Below are 20,393 nucleotides of genomic sequence, written 5' to 3' on the forward strand. Positions count from 1 at the left end.
TGTAACTATGTGGGGCAATGGATATTAACTAGACTTATTTGGTGATCATTTCCTAATATATACAAATATTGAATCATTATGTTGTACACCTGAAACTAATATAATGTTGTATGTCAATTGTGCCTCAAAAAAAAAGCATACATAGAAAAGATATCACCATACAGTTCAGTATAAAAGGAATAGCAATGTAGAACTATTTTTTATTTTTTTTATTTTATTTTATTTTTTTTTAAGATTTTATTTATTTATTTGAGAGAGAGAATGAGAGACAGAGAGCACGAGAGGGACGAGGGTCAGAGGGAGAAGCAGACCCCCCGCTGAGCAGGGAGCCCGATGTGGGACTCGATCCCGGGACTCCAGGATCATGACCTGAGCCGAAGGCAGTCGCTTAACCAACTGAGCCACCCAGGCGCCCTGTAGAACTATTTTTTAAACAGACAAACAAAAGATGTGTATGGTCATGCACATTTCCCCCCCATTAGTGCAGAAGAGCTATATACTTTCTTTAATTGTTCTATTGCTTTTGGCCTTGAGTATGGGCAGGACCTGTGGCTTGTTTCTAATCAATAGAATATGGCAAAACTGATGAGATGTATGTGATTATGTGTGATTACATGATTATGTGACTTAAGATTTTAACATCCACTTTGCTGGGGTCTCTTTCTCTCTGGCTTTGAGGAAGCAAGAATTCACTTGGGGAACCCCACGTTATAAGGAACTGTGGGTAGCATCTAGATACTAAGGGCAGCCTCTGGCCAATTGTCAGCAAGATAGTGAAGTCCTCAGTCCTACAACTGCAAGAAACAGACTTCTGCCAGTAACTGTCCCTAGTGGAGCCTTGAATGAGACGGCAGCCTGGCTGACATGTTGACTGCATTCTTCTAAGACCCTAAGCAGAGGACTCATTACCCATGCCTGGACTCCTGACCCACAGAAATTGTGAGATAACAAATGTGTGCTGTTCGAAGCCACTAAGTTGGTGGTAATATTGTTACTTAGCAATAGATAGCTAGTACAGTTATCTTTTAGAATTATATAATTTTAACTCTTATGTGCATGTCTTTGATCCATTTCAAGTTAATTTTTTATAGATCATCTTTTTCTTTTTTTTTCTTTTTTTTTTTTTGCATATGACCATCCAATTATTCAAGCACCAATTGGTGAAAATATTATCCTTTTCCCATTGAATTCCTTTGGGATATTTGTCAAAAGATGATGGACTATATAATGTAAATCTATTTCTGGACTTTCTGTGCAGTCGCTCTATATGTCTTTATGCCAACATGCTCTGCCTTAATTACTGTAGCTTTATAATAAATCTTGAAATCACATAATACAAGTCCTCCAACTTTGTTGTTTTTTTTTTTCCAAAGATTTTTGGCCATTCTAGTGCTTTGCATTTTCATATAAATTTTAGAATGCAGATACATCGCGATGCAAAAACACCCTGCTTTTTTGCCCTGCTGCCCCAGGCCTCTACCTTTAGCTTCCTCACCCATGAGTCACCTGTCCCCTGTGTTTCACCATTTCTGGAAATACATATCAAGCTAAGAGGTTTCCTGGAAGCTCCTCTTACTAGACTTGGGAGAGGCGCCATCACTCCTCACCGCATAGTGTGGCTCTTACCAAGGAAATCTTGCCACAAGCCCACCACAGTGGGGTTCCAGGTGGAAAGCCACTGCACTGTTTTGTGTCTTCAGTGGGTTGTATTCTTGACCACCTGTGATGAACATCTTCATCTTGGTCTGTCTCATAACTTGTTTTGTGCCTGATATTGATTGCATTTTGGTGTCTCACTCAAAACTCCCAATTTAACATTTTGTTACATATTTAAATTTAGATAAATTAAACTACTCAAACAATTTCATCTAGCATTTTTAGTTGTTTTGTAGGGGGAGGGTTGTCCAGAGAATTGAATCTGTAATACAGAAGTCTGCATTCATTTTCTACTGCATGATTGCTGCTATTCTTTTCCCGCTCCCATTATAGTGACAGATTAATTGTATGGAATGTACAGAGCGTTTCTCTGCAGTGCAATCACACCATAGAACACAGACAGAACTTACCTATTTGGAGGGGTGGAAGAAATAGAGCAGGATTTTGCCTTTTGAATATACTGGGAAGAAAAGAAGTGCTCAGAAGCCAGTAAAAGCTGAAATTGTCCAAGTCTTTTTTAACACTGAAATCAGCTCCTCTGAGCACTGGGCCCACCAGCCAGCTGGGCGTGTTATGCAGCAGCATTTAAATGCGAGATGAACAGTCCTAACCACATGTTGGTTCAGAGGTAGTTTCCTGCAAAATAACATGATAAATCCAGGTGAATACTTGTCAAACACACAGTTACACACCCACAGAGCTGGACTGAAAGCACGTAAGCAGACAAGAAGCATGGTGGGCATAGTTTCTCAGGATTAATAATATGGCTATAAAAGAACACACATACTCATGGTAAAAAGTTTGCAGCACCCAAGTGTAAAGTGAAAAATAAAAGTCTTCCTCTTCATCTAACCCTTATGTTCTATTCCTCAGAAGACACCAATTTATCCATCCTTTGTGTATCCTTCCAGAGACACTCTGTATATATTTAAGCATATACATATATTCTTTTTCTTAAAGGACGTTTCTACTAGGCAAAAAGGATCCTCCTGTTTACCTTTTCACAATATATCCTGAACATCTTTTCATTTATTTTTTATCTTTTTAAAGATTTATTTTATTTTAGAGAGCAAGAGTGAGAGCGAGCGTGAGAGCGCATGCATGCATGTGTGCATGAGTGGGGGGAGAGGTAGAGGTAGAGGGACAGAGAGAATCTCAAGCAGACTCCCTGCTGAGTGTGGAGCCTGACGTGGGGCTCAATCTCACGACCCATGAGATCATAACCTGAGCTGAAACCAAGAGCAGGACACTCAACAGACTGAGCCACCCAGGCGCCCCAACATCTTTCCATTTAGTACATATTGTTCTACCTATTCATTATCATTGTATGGATGCACCGTAATTTATTTAACCACTTTCCTAAATTGCCTTTTTCATATAGCAATGTGTTTTCAAGATTTTCCTGTATCTCCCACATGGATCTCCCTTATTTTCCCCCTGTTGCATGGTATTCTGCTGTAGGAATATGCCACAGTGTATTTCTCCACTGAGAGGTTGTTCCCAATTTTCTTCTATCACAAAAAATAACATTTCTAGTACATGTCCTCTTGTGAGAGTTTCTTTAAAGTAGCAGTCCCCATATTTCCAAAGAATCACTCTGGCTGTTGGGTTGTGAATCGACTGGGGTCAGCAAACAAGAACAAAAGCAGGGAAATCAGTTGAGAGGCCACTTCAACAGCCCAGGGAAATGGCAAGAATGGTGGTGACAAGTGGTTGGAATGGGGTACATTTGGGTGGTAGAGGTAACATGATTTGCTGCTGCGTAGGTGTAGCATGTGAGAGGAAAAGAAGAGTCAAAGAGATCCCAAAGTTTGGGGTCTAAATAATTAAGGGATAGAAGGTACCATTCACTAAAATACAGGACACTGGGGGAATGAGCAGCTTTAGGGAGATCAATCATCACAAATTCTGTTTTGGGAAAATCAAGGTTCAATGCCCATCAGATTTTCCAGTGGAGATGTCAAGAAATGGGGAGTTCAGGGAAAAGCTCAGGGCTGGGGATCCTGATTTGGGAGTCACAGGCGTAAGGATGGTATTTAAAACTATGAGACCTGTGAGAGAGTGAGTGCAGAGTGAGAAGAGGTCCATGGACTCTTAGAGCAATCCAACATTTAGAAATTGGAAAGAGGAAAAAGATCCAGGAAAGGACACTGAGAAGGAATAGCCATAAAGACATGAGGAAACCAGGGAGTGAGGATGCTAAGATCAAGATATTGGGACATTCTTGTATGCAGATGAGAGATCCCAAGCAGAGAGGGGAATGCGGGAGAGGAGGTAACTGCACGATTGATTACCTTGAGTAGGAGAGAGGAGACAGGGACCCAGCTCCCAAGTTGCAGGGCTGGCCTGAGTTAGAACAGAGTCTGTCCTTCACAGCAGTGAGAAAGCAGAGTATGTAGGCATAAGGCAGGAGAGTGGTTAGATGTGGTGCTGGGAGTGTGTAAAAGACCTTTACTCATTTTTCTCTACTATTTCCTTGGCGCAATAAGAAGTGTCAGCTGAGACTGAGGGGCTGGGTGATTGAAGGCAGTCACACCAGGGGTGAGTGAGAAGTTTTGCCTATGATGGCGGACAGCTGGTCAATGTTGTGTCATAGAGGATGAGTGAATTAACAAGTAAAGACCATCATGCCTACTGGCAAGGCAGGCTGGTGAGCTGTCATAGGAAACCCAAGAAACTGAAGGCCAGCTGAACAGGGGGAGCCTTTCCTCAGCAAATCAGTTACCTTTTGTGACACTGCAGTCATTCCACAAACACTGGCTGAGAGCCACCGTCAGGCTAGGACGTCAAGACGTGATGGTGGATGAGATCCCTCCTGGAACACATAACCTATGGAGGTACATTTTCCTGTAAGAATAAATCTCAAATTTATAACTGAAGTAATTGGGGGAAAAGGGATATTCCCAAGGTATCTGCTGAGAGTAGGTGGAGAGAAGGAAGGTTGCAAGAACTGATGGATAATTTGCAGGGGGATGGGAGGCACACATTTTATAACTTGGAACATTTCTCCTTAAGCTCAACTATCCCTTTGACCTAAGTTACACAGAGTTAGTTACTGCCCACTGGGCTACCAACTGACAGTGTGGTCTTCAACAAGTCCTTTAATTTATGGGCAAAGTACATTCTAGATGAGGTGCTCTCTGAGACCCCAACCCCCGGTGCTACGGTTCTGCCAAGGAACCTATTTTTCCATTATGAGTAGTAACTGGAGAAGTTGTTTTGCCAAATTGCTTAAAAGAAAATTCATGCCCAATATTAACTGTTTTTGCAGACCTCTCAAGTTATCCTGTCCTTTTCTCCTTTTATGGTTCCAGGTAAATCCAAGAAGGTCATCATTAAATGAACCAAAATTGTAAAAGACATGCTAAAACTTAGTGTGCTTTGCCTAACTCCGCAGGCAGTAATCAAACCATGAATTCCAGCAGGATTCCATTCCATCATATTCTGCAATTATTGTTTTGGTTCCTTTCTTTCATTATTCCAAACAGACCCACGCTGAGCTCACACACTTTCAAAATGACCATTTGTTTCCCCGTACTGCAAAAAGTTGTATAGCGTTTTCTATTCAGAGCTCTTGTTGTTTTCCCACAGCACATTTATGTCTTAAAGTTCTATTACCTAATGCCTGTTTGCATGTTATGATTTCTGCTTGCTACTTTCAAATGTCCTCACTCAATGGATTTTAAGTAAATATAGTTTTTAGCCAATTAAGCTTTTCCCCACTTTTTTTTTCATCTTTACACAGATTGATTATTTCTTTATTCCGTTGAAAACAAAACAGTACTAGGCAATGATTAATTCTAGGCAACCACAACAAAGGTGCCATTTAACCATTTCCCATTAAGGGCTAATTAATAAGTACTTGCTAGGGCAATAACAATCTTTTTGTTTTACTGTTCTGAACTTACAAGTGTTTTTATTCTCTCATATATCCTTGTGTGATTTAATTATATTTATCGCACAGTGCTAAAGATTAAGTGATTCTAAGTTCTTTCTGCTATTGGAGGCAGTTGTTGTGTGATTGCACAAAACATTCTATATTTTGTAAGCTGTGCTTTGCAAGTGCTCTTCTTTGTGCATGGAGATCCATTTATCCTTAAAGTTTATTATGAGTTTTTCATTATCATTGTATCAGTTAGTATCCTGTGTTGCAAATAACTCAAAGTAGCTTAGACAATAAAGAGAAATATTGGCTTATATAACAGAAAAGTCCAGAGGCGGTTTGGTTCAGGTGCGTTTGATCCAGCAAACAACGTTATGGAGGATAAAAGGATTATAAAGTGTCAGAGCAGGGGCAGCTGGGTGGCTCAATCATTAAGCATCTGCCTTCCGCTCAGGTCATGATCTCAGGGTCCTGGGATTGAGCCCCACATCGGGCTCCCCGCTCCGTGGGAAGCCTGCTTCTCCCTCTCCCACTACCCCTGCTTGTGTTCTCTCGATCACTGTCTCTCTCTCTGTCAGATAAATAAATAAAAATTTAAAAAAAAGAGTGTCAGGGCATTCAGTAATAAAAATATTAAGTTAGTTTTTGAGATTTTGTGATTTTTTTTGTATTTGTCAGCTTTTTGAAATTTGTAATGCAAAATGCATTGAATTTTTTTTCTCATTCTAAATAATTTTTTTTATCCTCTATAGTGGTTTCTCCAAATTGCATAAACTTCAAACTTCACAAAACCTGGATCTATCCCTGCTGAAGAGAGGGTGAGAAGGTTGCTCCCAGAAGAAAATATTTTATAAAAATGAGGGTGAAAGGACATCTAGTGACACAAACAAGACATGACCACTAGGTTTTAAACTTGTTTTGAACTTTCTTAGCTTTCAATTCTGCCTGTATGGGTCTGATGAATGGTTTTGTTGGTAATGAAGCTATTTAAGGCAGGCGCTATGTGTTAAACTTTTCTGGTTGTGCCCTCAGTGATCAGCAAAGTAGTTTGTGTGTAAAAACATAGTAATTTACTAATGCCTCTTTACAAGAATGTGGTTCCATACTTTCTTTTTATTTGACCATACACAAAAGTTTCATGGAGGAGTCCAAGTCCCACAGAGGAGTTCAGTCATAAACTTAAAGGACCCTATACAGAAATACTATTACAAAAACAGCAAAACATATTTACAGAACAAAACAATGACCCAAGCCTTGCCCACTGACTCATTTATTTCAAATAATTATCTATTGGCTCGTCTTATCTATTCCTTCATATTTGTTGAAACAGAACTTTAACTAAAGTAAAAAATCTTGCCTATTATAAGATTGTTATTACTTTAGGAATTACTAAATGTAATTCAGTGTTTTCTAGCATCCTTGAAGAACATGTGTTTTATTTTAAAGGCTGACATAGAAAATGCATTTTCATAAAGAGTTAATGTGAAATTACTTGGGAGGAAAATATTTGAATTAGACTGCTCACCCTGGCCTTTCCGGGAAATGTTGGGCTTCACGTTCAGTTTTGTCATTAACTGAAATTCATTCTCAGTGAGAAAGCTTGTGACAATGAATTTGGTCAGGTTTGTCTAAAGATTATTTTCATTGGTCTGGAAAGGTGAAGATCTGTCTCTCATAGAATCTTTGGCTTCTTCCAGAACTTCTTCATTTGGCAATTATGGGTGACACTTTGGTACATTATTAAGTAACCATAGTTTGGGGCCTCTTGTGGTCTAATGGGAACAAATCGAAACAAACGAGCTTCTACCTTGTTTGTACTTTGCTGTTTGCCAAGTTGCCTCTCTTAGCACAGTGTTTTTATTTGTAAAAACCATGGGTTGTTCCAGAATGATCTCCAAGGTCCAAGCTGCTGTGACAGTCTGTTATTCTAGGGTCCTATTATAGGATATATATATATTCTATAGTACTCTATAGAATATAGTATATAGATATTTTCAGACAAATGTTAAACACTTGATTAACACAAGTCCTGGAAATTCAGAGCTACTGCACTAGGCAGACCAGCAGACGGTGGGTGCTCAATTTCCAAAGGTGGTGGTGGGGGACTAAAAAATACTTTCTACTTTCACCAGTGGTTTCTACTGGAAGTTTTATTTGGGTAGACTAGAGCCAGCTAGCATCCCTGACCTCTCACCTAGTTAATTCTATAACCATTCTTGTTTAATCCTGAAATACTGCATTTCATCCATCTATTTATCTATCTGCCCATCCATTCATCTAATTCATAATCACCCTAAGAAAATGGAAACTACTTGTAAATAAAAAACGGGTGCCTGGGTGGCTCATTCCGTTAAGTGACTGACTCTTGGTTTCAGCTCAGGTCATGATCTCAGGGTTGTGAGATTAAGCCCCACATGGGGCTCCCCACTTATTGTGGAGTCTGCTTGAAATTCTCTGCCTCTCCCTCTCTCTCTGCCCTTCCCCCCACTTGCTCGCACAGTCTCTCTCTCAAATAAATAAATAAAATCTTTAAAAAAAAAACACGGAGCGCTGGGTGGCTCAGTCATTAAGCATCTGCTTTCGGCTCAGGTCGTGATCCTAGGGTCCTGGGATTGAGCCCCGCATCGGGCTCCCTGCTCAGCAGGAAGCCTGCTTCTCCCTCTCCCACTTCCCCTGCTTGTGTTCCCTCTCTTGCTGTGTCTCTCTCTAATAAATACAATTTAAAAAATAAATAAATAAAAAATTAAAAAATTAAAAAATGTATCCAAATTCAATTAGCTCAAGAAAATCACCTCCAAACTTTTTCTATAACTAAAGAAACACACATTAAAAAAATGGGATCATATTGCTCTGAAACATGCATTGTCATCTGTTGTGAATATCTTTCCATCTGAATAAATATACAACCATACCATCATTTAATTTTTATTTAAAAATTATATATTATTTATTATAAAAGTAACAATTTCCTAGTGTAAAAGCTTCAGAAAATTCAGGAATGTATTAAAATTGAAATACCTATTTTCCCATACCAAAACAACACTTTCAATAGCTGCGTAGTATTTTATTATATAGAAAATACCATAATTTAACCAGTCCCTTGTGAACAGCTCTTAAGTTGCTTCCTTTTTTGCTTTTATTATAAATAATACTGTATTGAAATATGTTGCATGTAGACATTTGTACATTCCTCTGATTATTTCCTCATTTTGATGATATTTTAATATCCTTATGGTTATAAGGATAATGAATGTTTACCAAGTTTGGAAATAATAAAAGTATTTTTATCTGAGGCAGTTAAGACAAGTAGATGGTTAACTGAAAAAGTTGGTAAAGGAAGATTTCATTAAAAAAAAAAGAGGAATTTTATGAAAGACAAAGATGACTCTAAAGCTATTTAAATCATTCCAGAGCACAGAAAGAGAAATAAAGCATCTAAATTATTATTATTTTTAGATTTTATTTATTTATTTGAGATACAGAGAGAGTTAGCATGAGCTGGGGGTGGTTAGAAGGAGGGGAAGAAGCAGTCTCCCCGCTGAGCAGGGAGCCCAATGTGGGGCTCGGGGTTCGATCCCAGGACCCTGAGATCATGACCTGAGTTGAAGGCAGACGCTTAACCTACTGAGCCACCCAGGGCCCTAAGCATCCAAATTATTTTATATGAAGCCAACATAACACTGATAATATGCAATAATGATCAAATAATGATTACAAAAGAAGACCATAGAGTAATCTCACTTATAAATATCAATCCAACAATCCAATATAAATATTAACAATCAAACTTCAGTAACATATTAAAAGAATACTAACATTAACAATTAGGAATTCCAGGAATGCAAGAGCTATTCAATATTAAGAAATCTACTATTATGATAGGAGAAAATTAGTATTATCTTTCCAAAAGGTACTAGGTAGGCATTTGATAAAATTCAATATCTATTCCTGGTAAGATGTAGTAAACTTAGCAATAGTTGGATACTTTCTTAACATGATTAAATAGATCTATCTCAAAGCCAGCATTGAGTTTAATGGAGAAATAATATGTTCCCATTAAAGTCAGAAATGAGGCAAGGATGTCTAGTAACACTACAATTATTTAACATCATTCTGCAGGTATTAGCTAATTCAATTAGATAAAAGAGAAGAATTAGAGGTATATTTAAAAAAAGAAGAGGATAGCATAACCACTACTTGCAAATGAGGTAATGTTATTCTTTGAAAGTTTAAGAGAGTCACCTGAAAAATGATGTCAAACAATATGGGAAGTAATTTGGCATGGTTAAAAAAAATACACACACACACACACACACAGAATAAGCAGCCTTTTTAATATAAAATTATTGATTATTGATGATAAGAATAATCAATTAGAAGGTGTAATGGAAGACTACATTGTAACTGAAAAAATAAACAAAATATGGAAGTTCTAATGAAAGAAAAGCTTAAGGTAAACAGCTACGTGAAAAGATGTCTGACACTACTAATCATCAGGGAAATGCAAATTAAAACCGTAATGAGATATCACTTCATACTTGTTAGAATGGCTGATATCAAAAAGATAATAACAAATGTTGGCAAGGATGTGGAGAAAAGGGAACCTTCATGCACTGTTGGTGGGAATGTAAATTGGTGCAGCCACTGTGGAAAATAATATGGAACTTCCTCAAAAAATTAAAAATAGAAATACCATATGATACAGCAATTCCACTAACTGGAAAACATTAACTTGAAAAGCTATATGGACCCCTGTGTTCATTGTAGCATCATGTTCAGCAATAGAAGTTTGGATAAATGGACTACAGTATATTCATACAATGGAAAAATATCATGCAGCTATTCAAAAAAGAAATACAATGACTTGAACTGTTCTCCAAGATACAGTATGGCAAGCTGCAGAACCATTTGTGTGAAAAAAGGACGGAAATGAATATATTTATTTTTGCTTGTTTATGCATAAACTTTTTCTGAAAAGATACCCAAGTATCTTAGCTTGGTCTGTCATAAAAAAATACCATAGACTGGGTGGCATAAAGAACAGGTTCTTCCAGATGGTTCCAGTGCACCTTACCCTGCAACCCTCCTCTTAGCATTCCACCCCATAAGGAACACAGTTTAGAAGTAGGACTAAGAAAATCTCTCTTTTTCCTTCCTCACACTTGCTCCTCACTTTTTGACTACTTTGGTCAGTATCACTGTGACATGCAGCTGCTTCCAGGGTGTCCCTTTTCTTCAGCTCACTCACAGACTTGTAAATACAGACACAGAAACAGAACACACACACACACGCACACACACACACGCACACGCACACACACACACACCTTGCACCTTTCTCCTGAAGTTGGAGAAATCCATCTTCTGCTATGCTCACCATTTCTTTTCTTTTTTTAATCTCTTTTTAAAAAAATGATTTATTTATATATTTATTTATTTATTGGGGGGGAGGGACAGAAGGAGACAGTAAGAGAATCTCAGACTGCGCCCTGAGCGCCAGCCCACACAGAGCTGGGTCTCACCACCTTGAGATCATGACCTGAGCCAAAATGAAGAGTCCCATGCTTAACCGACTGAGCCACCCAGGCGCACCTATATTTCTAACACAGATGTATTATAACACTCAAGTTTCTTAGCCAAAACTTGTATCCATTTCATGCTCTTAAAATAGACCTACAACAGTTATTCCAAATCTTTTGCACATTCTGCAAGTCCCGTTTGTTTGTTTATCTTTTATGGTAAGAGGGAAAACATTTCACTCACTTGAATCTTTGTTAACATATTGCATCGTTTATGAACCAATCCTTTTAAAGCTGTTCCCGCTAAAGCCCTCAGTGGCTGTGCCAGTGAAGTGCACCAGAGAAAGACTGTGCTTTCTAGGATGAGAGAAACTTGCATCTTTCCCAAAAGAGTAGGGAGGGAGGAGGAAGATGGAAAGAGGGAGGAAAGAGAGGAGCCCAAACGGCCAGGCCATCATCCTCAGTCACTCAGGCTTGTAAGCTCTGGCACTCCTCACCTCCTCGGTGTATGTGCCCTCCCCAGGCAGCCAGTTGCCAAAGCCGGCCGTTCTTCCTTCTCTGCCACTTGAATGGGAATCCCCTTCATTCAGTTTCTACTATCACCTCTTTAATTTGAATCTTGAACACTGGGCTCCGAGTGTATCACCCTCCCAATTGACTTTCCTACCACCACCTTCTCCATCTTCCTCCTCCCTCTGTCACCCCCCATTATCAGACCAATTTTCACAAAACATACCTTGCTCACCACATGGGACAAAGCCTTCAGTGGCTCCTCACTGCCCGTTAACTAAAGCTCAATACTCGCAGCCTAGAATTCAAGGCTCCAAGCACTGTGGCCCTAATTTACTTATCCTTCTTGGTCTATCTTCATAGCATTAGCTTTTATTAAGCACTTACCATGGGTTAGGTACACTGTTAAAAGTTTCTAAGTGTTATTCATCTGGAATCCCTCTCCAGGAAGCTGTGTGTCCCCTATTTCCTGAGGTACTGTTGGGCTGTTTCTGATGAGAATCGAACAGGTGACATAGGCCAGCCAATCAGAGGATTCCCTGCCCTGCTACAGGCCAGCCAATCAGAGTTCCCTGCCCTGCCACAGGCTAGCCAATCGGAGAGTTCTCTGCCCTGCCACAGGCCAGCCAATCAGAGTTCCCTGCTCTGTCACAGGCCAGCCAATCAGAGTTCCCTGCCCTGCAACAGGCCAGCCAATCAGAGACTTCCCTCTCCTGGCCACAGGCCAGTGGATCAGCGCACTCTAGTTTCCCCCACCTCCACCCTTGGCTTTGAAAAATTGACTTGCAGGTGTGGGAGGGAGTGTTTTTCTCTCATCTGGGATTGAGATCTACACAAAGAAGCAGAGAAGAGCAGAGAGAAGAGATGGAGAATGAGAGAAAGGGAAACCCGAGACATTGTTCCTCTGGATCCCATCACACATGCAGCTAGCTCTACCCCTGGACTTCTCCCACAGTGAGTCAAAAAAGTCCCTTTCTTACTTTAGTTTGAGTGTGGTCTGCTGCTATTTGCAACTGAAAAGGTGGCTGGAGCACTTGAGGCTCATTTGACCCCACCAACGAATTCAACCCTTTTGACCAGGTAGTGATGCCAGAGAGATGTGAGTTGGGCAGGGTGTCGAGGTTTTTAAGTAATGAAGGTGGAATTTACGACCAGGTTGTCAATTGCAGAGCGTGAGCTCTTAACGGCGCCTTCCAAGGCCGTTCCAGTAAATGTCCCCATTATTTTCTGCGTGCCAGGCATGAGGCGGAGCGCAAACCACGCCTGCTCTCATCCGTCAGCTGCACTGCTTCACACTGTGGCCTCACGCATGCCTGGATTTTTACGTCTGGGTTTTTCATCAGGCTATTTCCTCCACTCAAACACGCTTTCTACCTTGCCTCTGCCTGGCGATATTTACTTTTATCCTTCAAATCTTGAATCAAATATTAAATTCTGCAAGTCTTCAAGGTTACCTCACCCAGGAGCAATTACTTCCTTCTTTGAGTTTTAAGGACTTGACTTGAACACCCGGCCAGATGGGTGTCTTTGAGGGCTAATGGCATACTAACTTACTTGTAGGCTTTCTTAGGGAGGTTGGGGAAAGTGGTGGTTTGAAGTCACCAGATTTCCACTCCAGTCATTTTAAGGGTAACTGTGCACAATTCTGCACTTTTTGTAACAAATGGTGCCAGTGTCATGGTTATGAGCAATAGTTTTGGAGTAAGAAAGAGCTGGGTTGGAATCTGGCTCTGCAACCCAAGGGTGGGCAACCTTAAACAGATTGCTTATTTTCTTGGAGAATTGCAACAGGCTCCACGCTTAGCATGGAGTCTGCTTGTCCCTCTCTCTCTGCTTCTACCCGCCCCTGCTCATGCTCACACGGGTTCACTCTCTCTCAAATAAATAAATAAAATCGTTTTAAAAAAATGTGAGGCGATTTGAAGTTCATTTAAAAATGCATTTATAAATTTGTATAGATATAGCAATTATCATGAAGGTGGTCACCAATGGTTAGATGCTAAAGCTGGGGAGACGCTGATCTCATTTAATACTCATGACCAGGTAGGCACTATTATTTCCTTGAAGAGAAAACTTAGCGCTGTTAAAAGAAAACTTAGAGAGGTTAGATAACTTGCCCTAGATCACATAGGTGGGAAGTGGTGGTTCTGACTCCACCTTTTTAAACTGGAGAAAGGAGCTGGAACTTCATTCAGTTGTCAACAAGGATGAGGCATCAAGCAGCACCTGAGCTGCGTCCTGAAGAATTAAGAGATTTAGCCAGTAGATGAGGTGGGGAGGGATTTCGAGGCTAAAGTAGGAGCATGGGAAGAGGTATGGCGGTGTGAATGAGCACCCTGTGTTGTGGGATCTGATGGAGGCCTGCAATTCTGCAGCAAAGGGGTTGTGTAGGAGCATGATTAGAGGTGATGCCTGAGAGGTAAGAGTATGCCAGTCCTGGGGGGCCTTGGAGGCCATGCTGAGGAGATAAAACTTCATTTGGAAAGCCAGGGAGTCATAGAAGGATTTTACTGATGGTGGGACCTATTTACCTGGGGATTTTAGAGCTTAATCTGGTAATCTGAGGCATGACCAGATGAAGTTGTCCAGTAGAGAGTAGGGATAAGGGTCTAGAGCTCATTAAGAGAGGAGTAGGCTGGAGCAGCCCGTAGGTGGGTGATGAGAACTGAAACAATTTACCTTTATATGGTTGACTGTCCACATTGACATAATTTTACTAGTTGACTGTTTTTATTAACATGCCTTTACTATTCCAGAAAACCCTTGCCAAGGAAAAGTTTTAAATACCTTAGTGTTCATTTCAGGAATTTCCCACATGCATTTAAATGAACATCAAACTCTTCAACATTTCAATGAAAAGCATGAGAGGACTGTTTACTTCCCAGGACTCTTAACACCTTGCCTCAAAATCCTTACCTTTCTGTGTTCTCCAATCCTGAACTCATATGTTAAGATCCTTTTCCAACCCCAGTCAATCCCATAGAAAGACCTGCCTGAAACCAGACTCCAGGACCTCACCTGCCCTTGCCCTTTCCCCTCTGAGCGCTACTGGGACTCTGGCAAGTCAGTGCTCTCTCTTGTTGCGTCTCTGCTTGACTTTATCAAGTAGTTTTGGTGGTATTTTTTGGGTTCCAATACTGATGAATCTGCTCAATCAAGAGAGAATATAGGGCAAGAAGAGAAGTCCAAGGATAAGAAATGCCAGGGACATCATCATTCAAAGGCGGTGGAGGAGCCAAGGTATTTTTTCTGACAGAGGACCCAATGTTAGCATAAATTCCATCTAGAGCCATGATTTCTCAAATCCACAAACAGCCTTCTGTTATAGCTGTACCCCCCTGCCCCAGCCATGGATGAGAAAGGAAGAGCCAGAGACCCAATAAAATAGACAATCTTGACAATGAGCGACTCAGGTCATCTTTTCCTAAAAATTGCCAACTGCTGATTACATCTGAAATGGAAACACATGTTTGCTTTCTGCTTTATTTTATTTTTTAAAAAGATTTTATTTATTTATTTGAGAGAGAGAGAGAGAGTATGAGAGCACAAGCAGGGGGAGGGGCAGAGGGAGAGGGAGAAGCAGAAGCAGACTCGCCACTGAGCAGATGCTCAACAATATCTCATGTTGAATTCTTTCTTTTTAAAAGATTATTTATTTATTTATTTGAGAGAGAGAGAGAGCACAAGCAGGGGGAGAGGCAGAGGGAGAGGGAGAAGCAGGCTCCCCGCTGAGCAGGGAGCCCGATGTGGGGCTTGATCCCAGGACCCTGGGATCATGACCTGAGCTGAAGGCAGATGCTCAACGACTGAGCCACTCAGGCGCCCATGATTTGTTTTTAACAGCTATTTGACAAATTCATCTTTGGGAGCTGAGTAAAAGGGGAGATTTCTAAACCTAGAGCACCGTTCGGCCAGTGCCTGTAGTCTCTTTCCTGGCCATGTTTTAGAGAAAGGGATTTGAGCTGCAGGCCTGCGTCCTGTTCTCGTTCTCACGAAGCAGCCTTGATTGAGGCCTCCGAGCCACAAGTGCCACGCCTCAGGCCTTCCGTGGCCTGCTGGCCGTCAGGACAGAGCCCGCCGCAGTCTGCCACAAATGTGCTTGGACTGAGCCTTCCTTGGAGGGGTCACAGCCCTTCGGGACTCAACCTGGGCTTTCAAAGTGCAAAGAAACCCTCAGGCTGCCCCGGCAGCTGCAGTTCTCCTTGCTGATTCTCTGCCCTTCGTCCTGCCCCGTTTCAGCCATCATGGAGCCCTGTCTGATTTGGAGGGTAGATTTCTGTAAAGAAGGTGGAAAGTCATTTTTCTGTAATCGGTGAAGTTGTGAAAAAGCCACTATCATGGTTTTTCCATTGAGTATTGGAACATTTCAAAAATAATAAAGGGATTTTCCTAATTAAAAAAAAAGAAAACCCTGGGCAGTAGAGCTTTGACCGAGGAAGAAGAGGTAGTTTTCGCTGGGAAGCTTCATCTGGGTGGGATCCAGAGTGAGGTGGGGGTGGGAGTGGAAGTGGCACTTGGAGACCAATCCCAGCCTGGAGCCCCTGGGGACAGAGGTGATGGGGTTCCTGGAGTTGGAGGGAAGTGTGGTCAGGGAAATGCGAGGGTGCCAAGACAAAGCTTTCCTCCAGAATTTCCCCTCAGGCAGGCTCTGCCAGGGCTCTGCTGAGGAAGGACTTCAGTTCAGTAGCATGTGGCAGTCTGTCTAGGGCATGGGGAGGACAAGGTGGGACAGAGCCTGTGAGAACTGGCTTGCAAACCTCCTCTGGCAGGAACTGTGTGGGCTGCTACCTGTCCCCCCACCCCACCCCCACACACCAAATCCCGTTCCTGCTCTGTTGGTGATTTCTTAGCCATGGGCAGAAAACCCATTTCCATACATTTATTACTAACCTTATAATCTGATGCATACTTAGCCTTTTATAAGTAAGGCTCTTGGTCACTGTTTTTTTTCTTTGTTTTTGAGAAAGAGAGAAAGAGAGTATGTGCGCATGTGCACATGAGTTTGGGGGTTGAGAGATGGGGGAGAGGGAGAGAGAGAATCTTAAGCAGGCTCCACACCCAGTGAGGAGGTGACACGGGACTTGAGATGATGACCTGAGCCAAAATCAAGATTCAGATGCTTAACCGACTGAGCCACCCGGGCACCACTGTGGGTCACCCTTTGCCCATCAATTAACTTAATCACCATTTGCTCTTTGATTTCTCTCCAATTTGTGGATACCTCTTAGGGACCTAGATGTTGCTCCAAGGAAACTTTGAACAGAAAGTCCAGGCTGAGATGAGGGTTGGGACCTGGAAGCCGTGAGGCCACAGGGCATCAGAATATTTACTCCCATGCGGGGGATTCCAAGTCACCCAATTGAAACTAATCCATCTAGATTTAGAAGGATGCACAAATGTTGTTTTTCTTGGGTCCCTGCCTTTCTCCCCTCTCTATTCCCCCGTCCCATTTCCGCTTACTCGAAGAAATACATCTGCCCTGTATTTGTGTTAGAATTATCTCACTGGATTTCTAAGAGGGCAAGGGTTTTGTTAGCGGACTCCTTTTTAGGAAATCCCAAGACTTGCCTAAGCTGTGGGTAGGATTTGAGCTAGGCCCTTTGTCTTCTTCCATTCATGTGTGGAGAAACTGGTGCTCTTAGGAAATTGCTTAAATTTTGTTTCAATATTCCCCCATTTGGATTATATTTATTCATTCATTCCACACCTACTTACTGAGCATCTACTATATGTCTAAGTCCCTGCTCTCATGGAGTTTATACTTTATGGCAGTGATATCAAATTATATGTATACATCTCAGGTTGAAGAAAAATACAGCAGGGTAGCATAGTAAGGGGCTAGAGAGTGATGAGGACTGATGTTGTAGGAGGAGCAGAGAAATCTTCCCAGAAGAAGCAACATTTGAATAGTGACCTGACTGAAGTAAGGAAATGAGCCCTGTGGCTTCTTGGAGACAGAAGTCTTAAGTAGAGGAAACTGAACTCATAGAAACAGAGAGTAGATCAGTGGTTTCCAGGGGTGAGGGTGGGGTTGGGAGAAATGGGTGAAGGTGGTCAAAGGGTATAGATTTCCAGTGATAAGACGAACTGTATACCTTAAACTGACACAATGTTATATGTCAATTTTATCTACATAAAGGTCCAGGAAAAGTTCCAGACTGTTGGTGGGGATGATTTGTTTGTTTTTATTGTTGTGGCTATTTTATTTGGGGGGGGGCATATTTTTAAGTTGAAAAATAAATAGAAAGTCAAAGTGGAAAAAAGTTTCAAGTAGAGGGGATAGCAAGTGTAAAAGTTCGGGGACTGGGATGTGGGTTAGGACGAGCAAGGAGGCTGGAGTAGAGTAGTGGTTGAGAAAAAGGTGGGAGATGAGTCAGAGGAACAGACAGGGCCATGTCAGGACTTTGGGTTTTATTCTAACAGTGACAGAAAGCTGCCAAGCAAGGGAGTGTCTTACCCGGAATTATATTTTAAGGAGCTGTGTGGGGCAAGGGAGGAAGCATGGAGACCAGTTAAGAGGATGTTGTATAATCCGGGCTGGAGATGATAGTTTGGACAAGAAGGTTAGCAGCGGGGGTAGACAGAATCAGGCTCTGTCATAAAGGCGGAGCACCTGGAATTTTCTGATGGAAAAGGGTGTGGAGTATGAAAACAGGAGAGGGATAAAAGGAGACACCAGGGGTTTTGGCCTAAGCAACTGGTGCAAGAGGTGCCATTTGCTGAGATGGGAAATGCTGGAGAGGAGTGGTGATCATGGTAAGTCTGAGGTGGCTTTTAGACCTGTGGACGAGGTGGTGGCATTTACAAGTCTGGAGTACTGGGCTGAGGTCAGCTTGGACATGTGGATCTGGGAGTCATTAAAAGCCATAGGAGTAGATCATGGGTCAGTAAACCTTTACTGTAAAGGGTCGGATAGTAAAATTTGAGGCTTTGTGGACCATACAGTCTGTCACAACTACTCAAGTCTGGCATTGCTGTATGAGGGCAGCCATAGACAATATATGAAGGAATGAGCATGACTGTATTCCAATAAAACTTTATTTGCTAGAGCAGGTAGCAGACCAGATTTGGCCCATGGACTGTAGTTGGACTGCGTTATGCTACTGAGGGAGAATGTAAAAAGAGAAGAGCTCAGAGCCCTGGGGCACTCCAACATTGAGAGAAAATGGGAAAAGGAGGAGGATCTAAGTGACAGAGAACAGCAAGCTGGAAAGTAAGAGAAAAATCATGGGACTGGGGAAGCACAGGCTTAAAACACAAGATGTTTTAAGAAAGACAAACTGATATTGTGGTACCAGGAAACATTGTCAAACACTTTGAGATGGGAAAATTTTTTTTAAAGATTTATTTATTTATTTATTTGACAGAGAGAGACACAGCGAGAGCAGGAACACAAGCAGGGGGAGTGGGAGAGGGAGAAGCAGACTCCTTGCTGAGCAGGGAGCCCGATGCGGGGCTCGATCCCAGGACCCTGGGATCATGACCTGAGCCAAAGGCAGATGCTTAACTGACTAAGCCACCCAGGCGCTCTATGATTATACCTTTTAAAATAATTTTTCATTAACAGTGGGAGTTAAATAAGGATTGAGAATTGACCATTGGCTTTGGCAACATGGAGATCATGGTGACTTTGATAAGAGGTATTTTAGAGTAGTAATAAAAGATTGATTGGAGCAGATTGTATAAAACTATAATAATAAAGACACATGGGCACAGGGAAAAAGAAATAAATCAATGGAACAGATTTAGAGAGCCCAGAACAAACCCACACAAAAATAGAAAGTTTATAGATGATGAGGTGGCAATGCAGAGAAAATGCAGACTATTCAATAAATGGGGCTGGGACAATTTTTTATCTGCATGGAAAAACCCAAAATTGGATCGCCATCTTAAACCAAACAATCTCTTCCAGTGGATTTAAGACCTAAATGAGAAAAGCCAAAAGCTAAAACTTTTAGAAGAAAATATAACAGAATATTTTTGTGACCTCATGGTAAAGCAGAATTTTTTAAACAAATTACAAAATCACAAGTTCTAAAGGAAAATATTTATGAATTTGACTTCATTAAAATAAAAAATACCACTTCTGATCATTGAAAAACACCATAAATGGATTGAAAATACAATGTCTCATAACCTTTAACGGACAGAGGAGAGGTATCTAGAATACACCAGTAGGTGAGGGAAGTACTTTGGGAGGGCACTTTCCTCGGTTTTTCAAATTCTGTTCAAGCCCAAGTTTCTTGCTGGTACTAATTCTGCTTGAGTCTCTACCCAGAGAGTTCCTTTGCTCTTTGGGAAACATACAAGCTGAACACAGCCCTGCCAGAGCCTGTCACTTCTCAGGCTCATCAGCATCCCTTCCTTATGCTCTGCTCTTGGAGACCCTGTCCTGGCCCTCAAACCGTTGGCCTTCTCTGAGAAAGCGGTATTTGTCCTGGTCAAGAGGGGAGTCCAGAGGGCGCCTGGGTGGCTCAGTTGGTTGAGCGACTGCCTTGGGCTCGGGTCATGGTCCCGGAGTCCTGGGGATCGAGTCCCACATCGGGCTCCCGGCTCGGCGGGGAGCCTCCTTCTCCCTCTGACCCTCTCCCCTCTCATGCTGTTTCTCTCTCTCTCTCTCAAATAAAATAAATAAATAAATAAAATCTTAAAAAAAAAAAAGTGGAGTCCAGAAACGTACATAGAAAACCAAATTCTGCAGGACACCCTTCAGCCCGCAAGCTGGAGAGCCACGCTTGGAAGGCGCGGCTTTTCAAAGATGCTAGGTTCTTGCAGCCCCCAAACCTAACCCGGGCCTCTCATTCCTGCCTCGGGCTGTCCCGAGG

The sequence above is a fragment of the Halichoerus grypus genome, chromosome 9 (assembly GCF_964656455.1).
Source record: "Halichoerus grypus chromosome 9, mHalGry1.hap1.1, whole genome shotgun sequence".
NCBI lineage: Eukaryota > Metazoa > Chordata > Mammalia > Carnivora > Phocidae > Halichoerus > Halichoerus grypus.